General features: G+C 37.2%; 1 long non-coding RNA gene across 1 annotated transcript in view; it reads left to right on the top strand.

Annotated features, from left to right (window-relative positions):
- LOC147837471 (uncharacterized) overlaps positions 1-12859 on the top strand; it is a 95559-nt gene that overhangs the window by 74783 nt on the left and 7917 nt on the right. The window lies entirely within an intron of this gene.

Raw genomic sequence — 12859 nt, 5'->3', positions numbered from 1 at the left:
ATAAAAGGCCTGATCTCACGTAAAGCCCGATCTCACAAGGAAACATACGTATTTTAAGTTTTGTCAGTTTAGTGTCTAATTCAGTCGTACAAAAATGTACAATTTTAAAAGGAGGTATGGCAGCCAACCCCACCCCTAGATCCAACCGTCACTGGGGAATAAGCAGATCGTACTAAATTGTACGAATGAGATCATACGAATTAGCCACTAAATCAAAAATTTACGAATTGCCGTGAGATCATGTTGAAAAGGTCATGTCGGAAGCACACACACACACACAAAGATACAAATTCACATATGCTTTGCGTATTGTTTCTTATTCTCTTTCCTCCATCTATATATTTTAACATTTTAACTATAACAACCCATTAAATATAATGTTGTTTATGTATGTATAGGTAAACAGTTTGCATGTATATCAGTATGTTAGATCTGCAAATAAGGTTCTTGTACAACCCAGGCTGGAGATCACAAAATACATTTTTTTTAATTTAGTTTTTTTCAGTTTTCAGTTTTTTCATGAATCCACCAGAGGCGCTGTATATGCATTTTCAGATCTCAAATTTCTTTCTCGAGTGCTATTCGCACCTGCTGTTCTTCTGTATATCCACCAGAGGCCGCTGTCGACTGACTGACTGATTCCCTACCCATCCCTTTCCTAAACCCAACCAATAGTGTTTTCAAAAGCACAGATTGACCCGATCTCCCCTTCCCTAAACCAAACAGACAGTGTTTTCAAAAGCAATCTAGAAAAAGAAAAGCTCTCGCTTGATTGTACCACATTTTCAGATCTTACCATATTCTCACCTGTTGTTCACTTCTATTTCTATTCTATTTTTTTGCCTTTTGTTTTTTGTTTTTCCTGCTTTATGGAACCATTCTGCGCCGGATTCAAACTTTGTCGTTGTGGTCAGCTCTTCTCTGTGTCTTACGTCTGCCGACATACATGGCAAGCTACTGGGCAAACTGGTAACAGGAGAAATGCCGTCCCAATGGAAGAAAGCGGTAAGCTGATAACACATTGGTGCATCATACTACCCGTAGCGTTCATTTTAGAGACGAAATGCAGCCATACATAGGTCATTATTCGCACTCTTGAGAAATGTATACGTGGGTACGTTTTCACAATAAGCCTGTTGTGGTCTTTAAGACATGAAGATAACATACTAATAAATCAGCTCAACCAGACCTCTGTGCCTTGGGCATGCCTTGGGCGGGAATTATTTATATGCAGGATATCGTCATGTGTACCTTCCTGGAAGAAAACTATAATGGTGATGTTTGAGGGAGTTGAGCTCTGACTGATTTAGAAATAGCTCCCTTTGGAGTGCTGTACTTTGCATTTATTTGTCATGCTCTAACAGCAGCATTGTAGAGATGTTAGTGTAAAAAGCATATCAGGACTTCTTTAATGTATCTCTTGATTAATTTAATGTGGCCTTGCTAAATAAAATATGAACCAACAAAAAGTGCTTGCTCAAAAATGGTTTGCCCCCGATCTGAGATATAGTCAAAATGAAACTTTAGATGAAAAATTGACAAATTAAACTATAATGTTGGGGTTTCATTTCAGTTTATCCACAGGGCCAAAGCATCACACATGCAACAGTAGGTATTATTATAGGAAAAATAAATAAATATATGCAATGTGCCATTTAATTTCTTTGACATTTACACAATTCCTACATGGACCATTGTGGTCACTCGCTACGCTTAATAATCTTCCGCCAATTACTAAAGAATGGCGGTTAATTAGTCATTATCTTTTAATTGCTGTGTCGTGAAAAAGATTCTCACCCCCGTTTCTGGTTATTTAAATAGAGTCACGGATTACGCTGCCGTGATATGAGGGGAAACAGCCATAGCCGCCAGCTTGGTAATTTTGCTAACGAGTCATATTCTCATTTTGATTAGATTCATTTTTGTTTTTCCAAACTGCAGCCTTGAGGCGTGTTTTCTTCTTCTTCTTCTTCTCTCTCTCTCTTTGCGATTCTTTATGGTTGTGTGTGTTTCTGGCAGCTGGTAGGTTCTTTTACAACTCAGCGGGTTTGTTAGTAGAAAGTAGCTTTTTTTTCCCCACTGTTTACTGTTTAAAGAGCGTTTGTAATTGCAACGGAATTGTTGAAGCATGCAAATAGGTTGATTGTACATTAGGGGGTATTTCAATTAAACGGTGACAAGGGAACGCAGCATTTAGACAAAAGCGAATATCTTGTTCTGAAGTAAAGTTTGCGTAAAAGCAATACAAATAATTAAAAAAAGTTTGCTACTCCTAAGGCTGTTTGTTGTAATTTTGGCTGTTTATATCTATTCCAAAACCATAAGGCTCTCGGTTGGTATTTACAATCAGATTGTATTAGGTTCAGATTGGAACCTTGACAGGTTGGTAATGTGGAAGTTAATCAACAAGTTAGTGCTCCACATAAATTGACTTGCACAATCTGGCGTGCATTTCTCAGGCTCTGGCCAAACATCTGAATAAGCCCTTTAAAATGATGAAAGACTACCCATCGAGTCCGGATATGTGCCCTTTTTTATAGCACTCTCCTCTATCATTTGATTTATCACTGCCCTGATTATTAAAAATACATCTCCATTTTCAATGAAATAGCAAACAGCTGGCAAAAATGTTCAGACATTAATTGTTTCAGTTAAATTACGTTTTGTTAAAGTGCCATGTCTGTGCTGAATAGAGAGTAATTTAAAATTTAATTAAATCTCATTTGTTATGATAATTTTTTTATGCAATTGATAAATCATTTGATTGACAACACATTAATATCTGTTTAGTATAAAGTCTGATTGTTATTGCACACTGCATAAATAAATAAATAAATAAATATATATATATGTAATAATAATAATAATAATAATAATAATAATAATAATAATAATAATAATAAAGGATAGTCTGGGAAAGTTCATTTATGGTTGTTCATCAAATATATTAAACAGACTGTTAAACAGGCTTTAGATTTTGAAGTTTTTAAGAATTGGTACCATGCTCTGTCAGATCGAATGGTCAGATCTTGATGGCTCATGACAATTAAAACATTTTTTTTAAATAATGTAATATTAAATACTAAAAATAGCAATAAATAAATTTAATAAATGATTTTTAAATTATTTTCATTGTTTGTTTGTTTAATAATATTTGCTCTTTTTATTGTATTAAAATATTGGTAAAAGATAGAAAAACATTTCTATTTCTATTTCTATTTCTTTTTTTTGTGCAAAATATAATGACAGTCACATACTAAAATATTAGTTTGTATACCAAAGAATGTTATAAAACCCTATAAATAAATGCCTTTGTTCTTCAGTTGTTCATGTTATTACCTTTTTCAATTACGTATATTAAAGACAACACACATTCATTGGTTGTGTGTGCTCAGGGCTACGTTTTTGAAAAATGTAAAATATGTGACTGGGACTACTGTAACAGTGGTGGTGTTGGCTAAAGTAAGTCGTTTTATTCTTTCAAAAAAAAAAAAAAATTCTAATTTCAAAACTCCTCCCAGTGGGATTCAAACTTGGGCCGCCAGCATGACAGTTCCACGTTCTACCGCTAGTCCAAATGGGTACTGAAAGGAGTGGCTTTTCCAGGCCCTTCAATCTTACTTGCAGCGGACCTCAAACAAAAAAACTTTTTTCAACCTTTGGGTGCCAGACAAGTTTATCTTGTCAACCAATAATAAAAAAAACCCAGAATAGCCACGGCAAGCATTAATTACCACCATCACATAATGAAAAAATAAAATGAAAATAAATTAATTTAAGATTCTCTTTTAAATAAGAACTCAGACACACTTGTAAATAGACTCAACAGTAATGTATTTAACAAAAACATAACATCACTATTAAATCACTCAATCACACAAGCCTTGTTTAACAAACAATAAAATGGTGTTGCAATGTGGGTGAAGATTTTTAGTGTGGGTGTATGAATTAATGAATGCAATGAACTGACTCCGGCTATCAGCGTTGGTTAGCTTCGTCTTAGTCGTCTTCTTCGTTGTCGTCTTCATCTTTGTCTTCTTGGTCTTCATAATCTTCTTCTTCATCTTAATCTTCAGCTTTGTCGATATCTACTTTGTCTTCATCTTCGTCTTCATACTCTTAGTCTTCTTGGTCTTTTTCTTTGTCTTCTTGGTCGTCCTCTTCTTGTTTTTCGTCTTCATCTTCTTGGTCATCTTCGTCGTCTTGGACGTTATCTTGGTCTTAGTCTTCGTCGTCTTCTTTGTCTTGGTCGTCTGCTTGGTCTTCGTCTTCGTGGTTGTCATCTTGATCTTCATCTTGTTGTTCTTCTTCGTCTGTCAGAGTCGGGGATAGAATCCGGGTCTCTGGTGTCAGAGGTGAGTCACGTAACCACTGAGCTACTGGGAGTTGATTAACCTGATCAATAAAAGGCAACATGCTTCTTTGTGGATATTCATTAATAACAGAAAAATCTTCAAAATAAAATTAGGTTAGGTAAGGCAAAAACAGAGAGTCTTCCAAAAAGCAACAACAAAGTACAATTTCAGAGATGTTTGCTTATGTAAGTTCATTTCTTTTAAGTTCCTTTTTTGATTTAGCACTCGCTGCATTTTAGCAGGAAGAAGCTAAAATGCTGATTATTGAGCTGAAGCTTGACTAAAAAAATTAAATCACAAATCAATTCAAAATCGCAATATCTTTCAAAAACAAATTAGATACAATTAGATATTTCCCCTAAATCGCACAGCGCTACTATATACTTTGTAACTATACTATATAAAACTAAAAGTTTCTAATAGGTATTACAAATAGTTACTCTTTATTGCAATCTTCATCTTGTATATATCTCATTGTTTGTTATACCTTGTACATTGATTCACCTTTATGTTTGAAACATAATTTGGTTGTTTTTCTGCTCTCTTGCCACCACCACTCACAAGAAGGCACAAAGTAAATGTTGCTTCTTTAACCCAAGACCTAAAACATTAAAGAACTGTAACACCATCAATCCTTGCATTTTTTTTGTCTGGTACTTGCTTTCACAAAGCCTCTCCACCCACACACATCACCAGACACGTATATACTGTAAATATCTAATGCTCCTTAAGAATGTAAGTTATTTTCCAGTGTAACTGAATCTCTGCATTGTAAAATTCAGTGGATATTGTATTGCTGCCTTGGGCATTGAGGAGCTCAAGCATGGCGGAATTCAGAAAGAATCATTAACACACACAGCAACCTTCCTTAGCCGTACTCGTGATATGATTTTGGGGAAAGATCTGGAGACTAATACTGAGGCACTAACTTTAGAGAAGCGAAATTATAGAGGGGTTCTATGTCAGGGATGCATAAATTCGGCCGATGTTAGCAGGTCCTCCGGGACCCCCACAGCAATTACTATCAAAAGCGCTGTTTTATGTTGCCGCAGTCCACTTCCCCAGAGCCGCCCGCACGCCGCTCCTCATCACCGCTGCAATAAATCAATTTTCATCCTTGTGCCACCACTGCCACTTTAGCAGAGCACACACACACGCACACACACTCGTATTCACATACACACACACACATGGTCTCTGTTTCTCTCTTAGCCACTCGTTTCCCACAAGATCCCTTCCCTTTCCTCTTATACACAAATGTGACAGACTGACATCCTGCCCGGCATACAAACTCACTATTACACGCAAATGTATAAATATTGATGAATTTCCGAAAGCAGGCCAAAAATTGGATTTCACATTTAGTGGAAAGATTCCAAAAGAAATGGATAGTTTTTCCAAGTTGATCCAGCAATTTTGATTGGAAGGTTTAGACATGTTATTGATAAAGTTGTTTGTGTGATGGGGGTTTGGAGAAAAGGCAATGTGCAGAGGTTTAACTGTCAGATGTTTGGCCTAGTCAGTTGCATCATACCTAAAACCTTGTGTGTATATGTGTTTGATCAATTATACAGTAAAAGCAGTAATATTGTGAAGTGTTGCATCATTACTCCAGTCTTCATTGTCAGATTTATATAAAATAATGCTGAAAGCTAATATATTAGTATGGATGTACATGTACAATCGACACTTTAGAAATATTGCTGCATCATTTTAACATTCCAGATGGTTACAGACATAATTCACTCAACATTCTACTTTAGTGGTTCCAAAAACGATATTTTGAAGAATGCTGGTAAGGGCTGTCTCATCCCGGAAGGAAAAGAGTAGGAGTCTTGTTCGCATTGTCGGCAAAAAGTCAGACTTGTTTCCAGTGCATGTTGGACTCTGGCAGGGCTGCCCCTTGTCCCCAATTCTGTCTATAAACTTTTTGGACAGAATTTCAAGGTGCAGACGTGGGCTGGAGGGGGTCCGGTTCGGGGATCATGGGGATCTCTGTTATTCGCAGACGATGTTGTTCTATTGGCTTTATTGAACATGGACCTTTAGCATGAACTGGTGCGGTTTGCTGCTGTGCTGCACTCCCATTCACGCAGATAAGTCGTTTGCATGGGAAGCATGACACCATGACTGAAGTATTTCTTTTAGACAGGGAATGTTAGGTTTTAAAACTATTTTTGTCATGCAAAGCTTACGTAGATTTTGTTGTATTATGAATGGGTTATATGCACAGAAGTCTTGTTCAGCCACTGAAATCTCCCGATGTACGATTGATGTGACTTTTCAGTTTCATAAGGGACCTTTTACAGCATCAAAATTGTAGATTTTTATTTAGATTAACAACAAAACATAAGTAAATAGTGCTATTCCGCCCAGCCTGTTTTACTGAGGTGAAGTTTATTGAGGTTTTATATTCACATTGGTTCATTTTTGAACAATGACAACCTGTGACGTGCTTCCTATGTTGATTAACATGCTACTCTAAATATTCGGTCTGAAATAGCATTTAAGTATGGCTTAGTAATAAGTGTAATTCCTGCACGCTGCCAGCCTACCACTAAGCATACAGTAGTCGCTTTAGGACAAAGCTTTGCTTGCTACACAATTGAAAATGTGCAAGATATAATACAGTTTTTGATTGGAATTGTAGCAAATTAGCTCAAAGGGAATTCAAGATTAATTTGAACAGGGCTTTAAAGATATCGACTCTTTAAATCCAAACAAACGAATTGCCCAGCGAATGTTCTAATGGACAGTTGACTTCAAGTACGACTATTGCTATCAGAAATAAAAACCCATTTATGTTTAAGTAGGGGAACAAGATCGAAGTTTAAGACATTAGATTCATAAACATGCACAGGCACTTTATTGACTAATCTAATAATTTAACAGAAACTAACACCTAACACAAACACACATTCATACAGTTGTAGAGAAGAGTACAGAAAGTAAAATAAGAGTTTGAGAGAGTGTAATGATGGAAAAACCTTTGGTCTTTTGTAAGACCAAACCAAGCGAACCAAAAATAATCAATTCAACCTGTCTATGGTCTCTTTTTTTCGAGTTACATTTAGTTTACACCAATTCATTGATAGTCTGGAAGGGTTACTTGCGTTCCTTTTGTGATGTGAAGAACTTCCTCTGTTTAGCATGTACATAGTTAGCTGGTCATCAGTTCTTTGCCCTCACTAGGCTTGGAGTGGGGTGGAGTCTGGCTTTTCAAGTTGGGTCAGGAAAACTGTTTTCGGTTTCATGGCACACTAAACTTAACTAGAACCTTGGCTGATAAGAAAGGTTTTTCAGATGGGAATGACTGAGCTGTGCGATAAACCCATTTTGTCTGGGTCCCAGCCTGCTACCTGGAGTCTTCTAGGGTTCTAGTTCTGGTTTCAAGCCTTTCTCTGGTTTGGGCCTTTAAGTCTCTTTATGTGGTGGCCTTAGATCACAAGCTTTTATAAGGGTGGTTTTGACCCACCCTCCAAAGTACAGTTGACCACTGAGAAGTTCAACTCTTGGTTTCAAAGTGGGGTAATGTGCATAGGCATTCTTGGGGTAAACTGATGCAGAAATGTTCAAGTTTCTTAAAATGTTAACAATTTGAACTCATATACATATTCTTTGAATAATTTGGAGTCAAATTTGGGAGAACAAAATGATTTAAGTATCACTTAGAATATAGGAAACATTGAGTAAAAAGTGTTTGGTATTGTACTAGTTACTGAATAGTACATTGTGCATTTTTTATTCCACAGTGGGACCATTTAACTGTTCATGAGGTGGATGGCCTGAGGAAAGAAACAGTTCTTATGTCTGGCTTTTCTGGTGCTCAATGCTCTGACAGCAGCAGTTCAAAAAGGAAGAGGCCCAGGTGTAAAAGGGGGATTTTTTTCCCAGACCATTTCCCCACTCTGGGTGAGCACAGGTGTTGGAGAATGGAACGGGGAGTACAGACATTTTTTAAAGCTGTCTGGACTATCTGCTGTAGTCTTCTGAAGTCTGAATTGGTAGCTGAACCAAAGTAGACAGTTATGAAAGTGCAGAGGACAGACCACAGAGTAGAAGTTCAGAAGCAGCTTCTGTGGCAGGTTGAGGCTACTTCGGCTTGGGAAGGAAATACAACCTCTGTTTGACTTAGTTTGTTGCACAAAAGACTGTGTGAGACCCACATTTAAGGTCATGTGAGATGGTATTACCTAAGAACCTGCTGTTTATGATGTTTGTTTTTTTTACTCACTCATTTACTCATTCAGAGACAGAGACTGTGTAAGAGAGTGCAACCTCTAGTACTGGGAAACAGCCACACACATGTTTTAAAAGTTTACTTTATCCAACCACATGTTTTTGGACTGTGGGGGAAACCTGAGCACCTGAGCAAAATATGAAGTAAAAACATAAAACGACATTATATAACCCATACTTCCTGAAAACAGTTGACAGAACAAAATAGCTATTTGATTCTCATGCCAGTAGGTGGCGCTTATTGATCAGTAATAACACCATCATGAACACTGAGCTGTGCAGTAGCTGATTCACATGTCAAATGCAATCATGTAATATTCAAGTATTTTGAATTATGCTTGTTTATATACACAGTTTCGAAATTTAAAAACTGAAAGATCATCAACATATGCCTTGCAAATGGCCCTCGCTGTGGCTGACATGCAACCCTCAAAAAATGTAACTACATGTCGCAACGTTGTGTAACGCATGCTCTGTGATTGCTTGGCTTGGTAGCGTTGATGAGTGTGGGCGGTGCTGAAGGCTGCGATCCCGATGGAGCGAGTGTTTTCAATTGTCAAATCCTGTAAAGAAGCTCTGGAAACTTTTGTTTTGTGTTTACCTTGTAATTAAAGTTGTTGCACGTCCGCTGGTTCCCGCCTCTGTATGAGCGAGTTTTAGCTACTTATACGTTAAGGTAGAATTCAGAAAACAAAACATCCGCGAAAAAACTCGACACAGAGGAACATAGACACCTACTGCCAGCTAGAAATTTTGCAAGTGCCGAGCAACACAAACAGCATGCAGAAGTATAAATGCACAACTATGTGCAAGGCATGCGCTGTGTGTCAAGGCGATCACTCAACAGAGAAGTATAAATCAGCCTTTAAACGCGATTATAATAGCCTATTATCAAACCTCTCACATTGTTTATTTTATTACTTATAATGTCCTTTCTTGACAAATCAGTCAGGACATCACTTCCAGTTGTTTTTTCAGAGCTGCTGCTTCAGTCAAATTGAGCCAAATAAAGAAAATAAAAGCTCAACAATGCAAAACAACAGTGGGACATTTTTATTATTGTGCAGTGGAGGGGAGCTTTAATTTTTTATTGACAAACAATGAATAAAGGACACTGATAATAGTCAACATTAAATTTTATTCATAATTCACCCTATATTAATTACACGCTTTCTATTTAGAATTATTCATAATCATATCATGTTTGTCTGGGTGGGCCAGCCTTCAGTTTGAGTGGGCCGGTGCCACCTTGGTCCTTATGTAGCCTCACCACTGATAAACATGTTCACTCCAAATAAACACATACATACATTCATTACAAATCAAATTTTCATTTTTTAATACTTGATTGCAAATCCTTTGCCGTTAATTACAGCCTGAAGTCTGGAACGTATAGCATCACCAGACGCTGGCTTTCATTCTTGGTAGTGCTTTGCCAGAGCTCTACAGCAACTATCTTCAGTTCCGGCTTGTTCATGAGGCATTTTTCCTTCACCTTTGTCTTCAGCAAGTGAAACACACTCAATTGGATTCAGGTCAGGTGATTGACTTTGCCATTGCACAGCATTCCACTTCTTTTCCTTCAAAAACACTTTGGTTGCTTTTGCAGTACGCTTTGGGCCATTCTACATCTTCACTGTGAAGTGCCATCCAATAAGTTCTGAAGCATTTGGCTTAATATGAGCAGAAAATATTGCCTGAAACACTTTAGAATTCATCCTTTTGTCAGCAGTCACATCATCAATAAATACAAGAGAACCAGTTCCATTGACAGCCATAAATGCCCAACCATGTCCCTACTACCATCATGCTTCACTGCTTCGGTTCATAAACAGTTCCTTTCCTTCTCCATACTCTTCCCATCCCTCTGGTACAAGTTGATTTTGATCTCATCTGACCAAAAGATGTTGTTCCAGCACTTTAAAGGCTTTTTAAAACTCTTATCTGACCTTCCTGTTTTTGAGGCTCAACAATGGTTTACATCTTGTGGTGAACACTCTGTATTCACTCTGGTGTTGTCTTCTCTTGATTGTTGACCCTGACAAACAGACCTTCTCTTCTGGAGAGTGTTCTTGATCTGGCCAACTGTTGTAAAGGGTGTTTTTTTTCACCAGGGAATTTTTTGGTGGTCCACCGCAGTTATTTTCCGTGTTCTTCTGGGTCTTTTGGTGTTGCTGAGCTCACTGGTGAGTTCTTTCTTTTTAAGAATGTTCCAAACAGTGTTTTGGCTATGCCTGATGTTTTTGCTGTCTTTGATGGGTTTGTTTTGTTTTTTTCTGCTTAATGATGGCTTGCTTGACTGATGACAGCTCTTTGGATCTCATCTTGGGAGTTGACAGATTCCAAATGCAAATAGCACACTTTAAATTAACTCTGGACCTTTTATCTGCTCATTGTTTATGGCATAATGAGGGAATAACACACACCTGGCCATAGAACAGCTGAGAAGTCAGTTGTCCAATTACTTTTGGACCCTTAACAAGTGGGAGGCACATATACAAACTGTTGTAATCACTACAGCATTCACCTGATTTGGATGTAAATACCCTCAAATTTAAGCTAACAGTCTGCAGTTAAATCACATATTGTTTGTTTAGTTTCAAATCCATTGTGTTTGTGAATAAAAAAATATAAATAAACCCAAAATTGTTTAATTGTTACAATGTCCAAATATTTATAGAACTCACTGTTTATGTTTGATGTATGACTGACTATAAACAAGTAATGATGTAAAATAAGAATGAATAAAATATTAGCTGCTGCCTTAAAATATTAGTAAACTCAAGCTACAAGATACTCTTTGCGTCAGCTCACAAATAGTCAAGAGACATGGTAAGTTTAAGTTAAATTTTTGAATTAAAAATGACCTTATAAAAGTTGAAAATGTAAAACCCAATCTTGGCAATGTGAGTTAAAGAGAAATAATACCCCTCAGATGACTTTATAAAGCAGTCATCTTTAACAGAGAATCAGCTCATACGTTTTTGAATAATTTTTACATAGATATGAAATATAAAAATAGCAAGTATTTTATTTGATGACCCTGGTTATTTGGAATAAAGGAGAATCGCTCACCCCGATGCGATTAGTGGTAAAAGCCTTGCTACAAAAGCTCAGCATGTCACCACAGACCATTTCTATAATGGCATGATTTTTCATTATCAGGACCACAAGTAAAGGCCTGTCTGTCTCATAAGTATCTCAGAAGCTATTTCTGCCATAGAGCTTATAAGAGCAGATGCTGTAGACTTCTTAAATGTCAAGTTAGAGCTTCAAACGAGGGTCCTTATTGGTATGAGCTTTGATAGGGTACTTCTTGGGTCCATTCTATTATTCAGAGCGATGGACTGTTGGTCTGGATGGCGGATGACACAGGGTAGCCTCTCATTTGGAGCTTTTCTGAGAAACGGATGAACAAAAGTGCTCTCTGACTCAACTTCACCATGTGAAGTGTTGTCGAAGAAGTAGGGGGCTTTACTAGCTCAGAGGAACAAGCGCTGGAACCACGCAGTGTTCAGGGAAATGACGGCAAGCTTAGAATAATAAATATCTCAAAATCAGCCTGCCGAAGACATTATTTGTGTACCCGTGCCGAAACAGCATGTAATACATTTGGATGGGATTATATAAATATGTATTTCGGGCTTTATAAATTCATGAGTTGAATTTACACTTTCTGTTTTCTCACAGTATTAATTATTGAGCAGCCTAAATATAAGAGTTCGGAGCCAGTAAGGCATGCAGGATGCGAGTAAAGCAAATTAAAATTTCGTATTGTCAACTCAGGTTAGGGGAAAAGGCTTCAGTCGGCGAGTGGCCAACTATGTCAGCGGTTGTCCATTTAGATAGATACTTTGTTCTCCTCTGCTACTCTCTTCTGTCATGTCTTTCTTTTTTGTGTGTTTGTACTTTATCCTCAGGTGATCTTAAGGGAACACCACTTTTTTTTTTTTTTTTTGGAAATAGGCTCATTTTACAGTCCCCCCACAAATAAACAGCTAAACGCACTGCAATTTAAGAAAACTCGAATCAAAACAAAGTTTATTTCTAGAGCACACTTAATTACAGCTTTTGGTTGACCAAGGTGCTGTACAATAGCAGTAAAAACAGCAGTACGCTACAATTAAACAACAATATAAAACAATAATAACAACAGTAAAAGTTTCCAAGAAAGAAGCAATTTAGTATAGCCCTCAACTGCCATTAGGGGTTATTAAATGCTCTCGAAAAAATATGAGTCTTAAAAATTGATAGAGTGGGTGCTA

This window comes from Danio rerio, chromosome 1 (genome assembly GCF_052040795.2).
Source record: "Danio rerio strain M-AB ecotype USA chromosome 1, GRCz13ab, whole genome shotgun sequence".
Taxonomy (NCBI): domain Eukaryota; kingdom Metazoa; phylum Chordata; class Actinopteri; order Cypriniformes; family Danionidae; genus Danio; species Danio rerio.
Note: the sequence above shows the minus strand (reverse complement) of the source record. Positions and strands in the feature narration are given on the sequence as shown.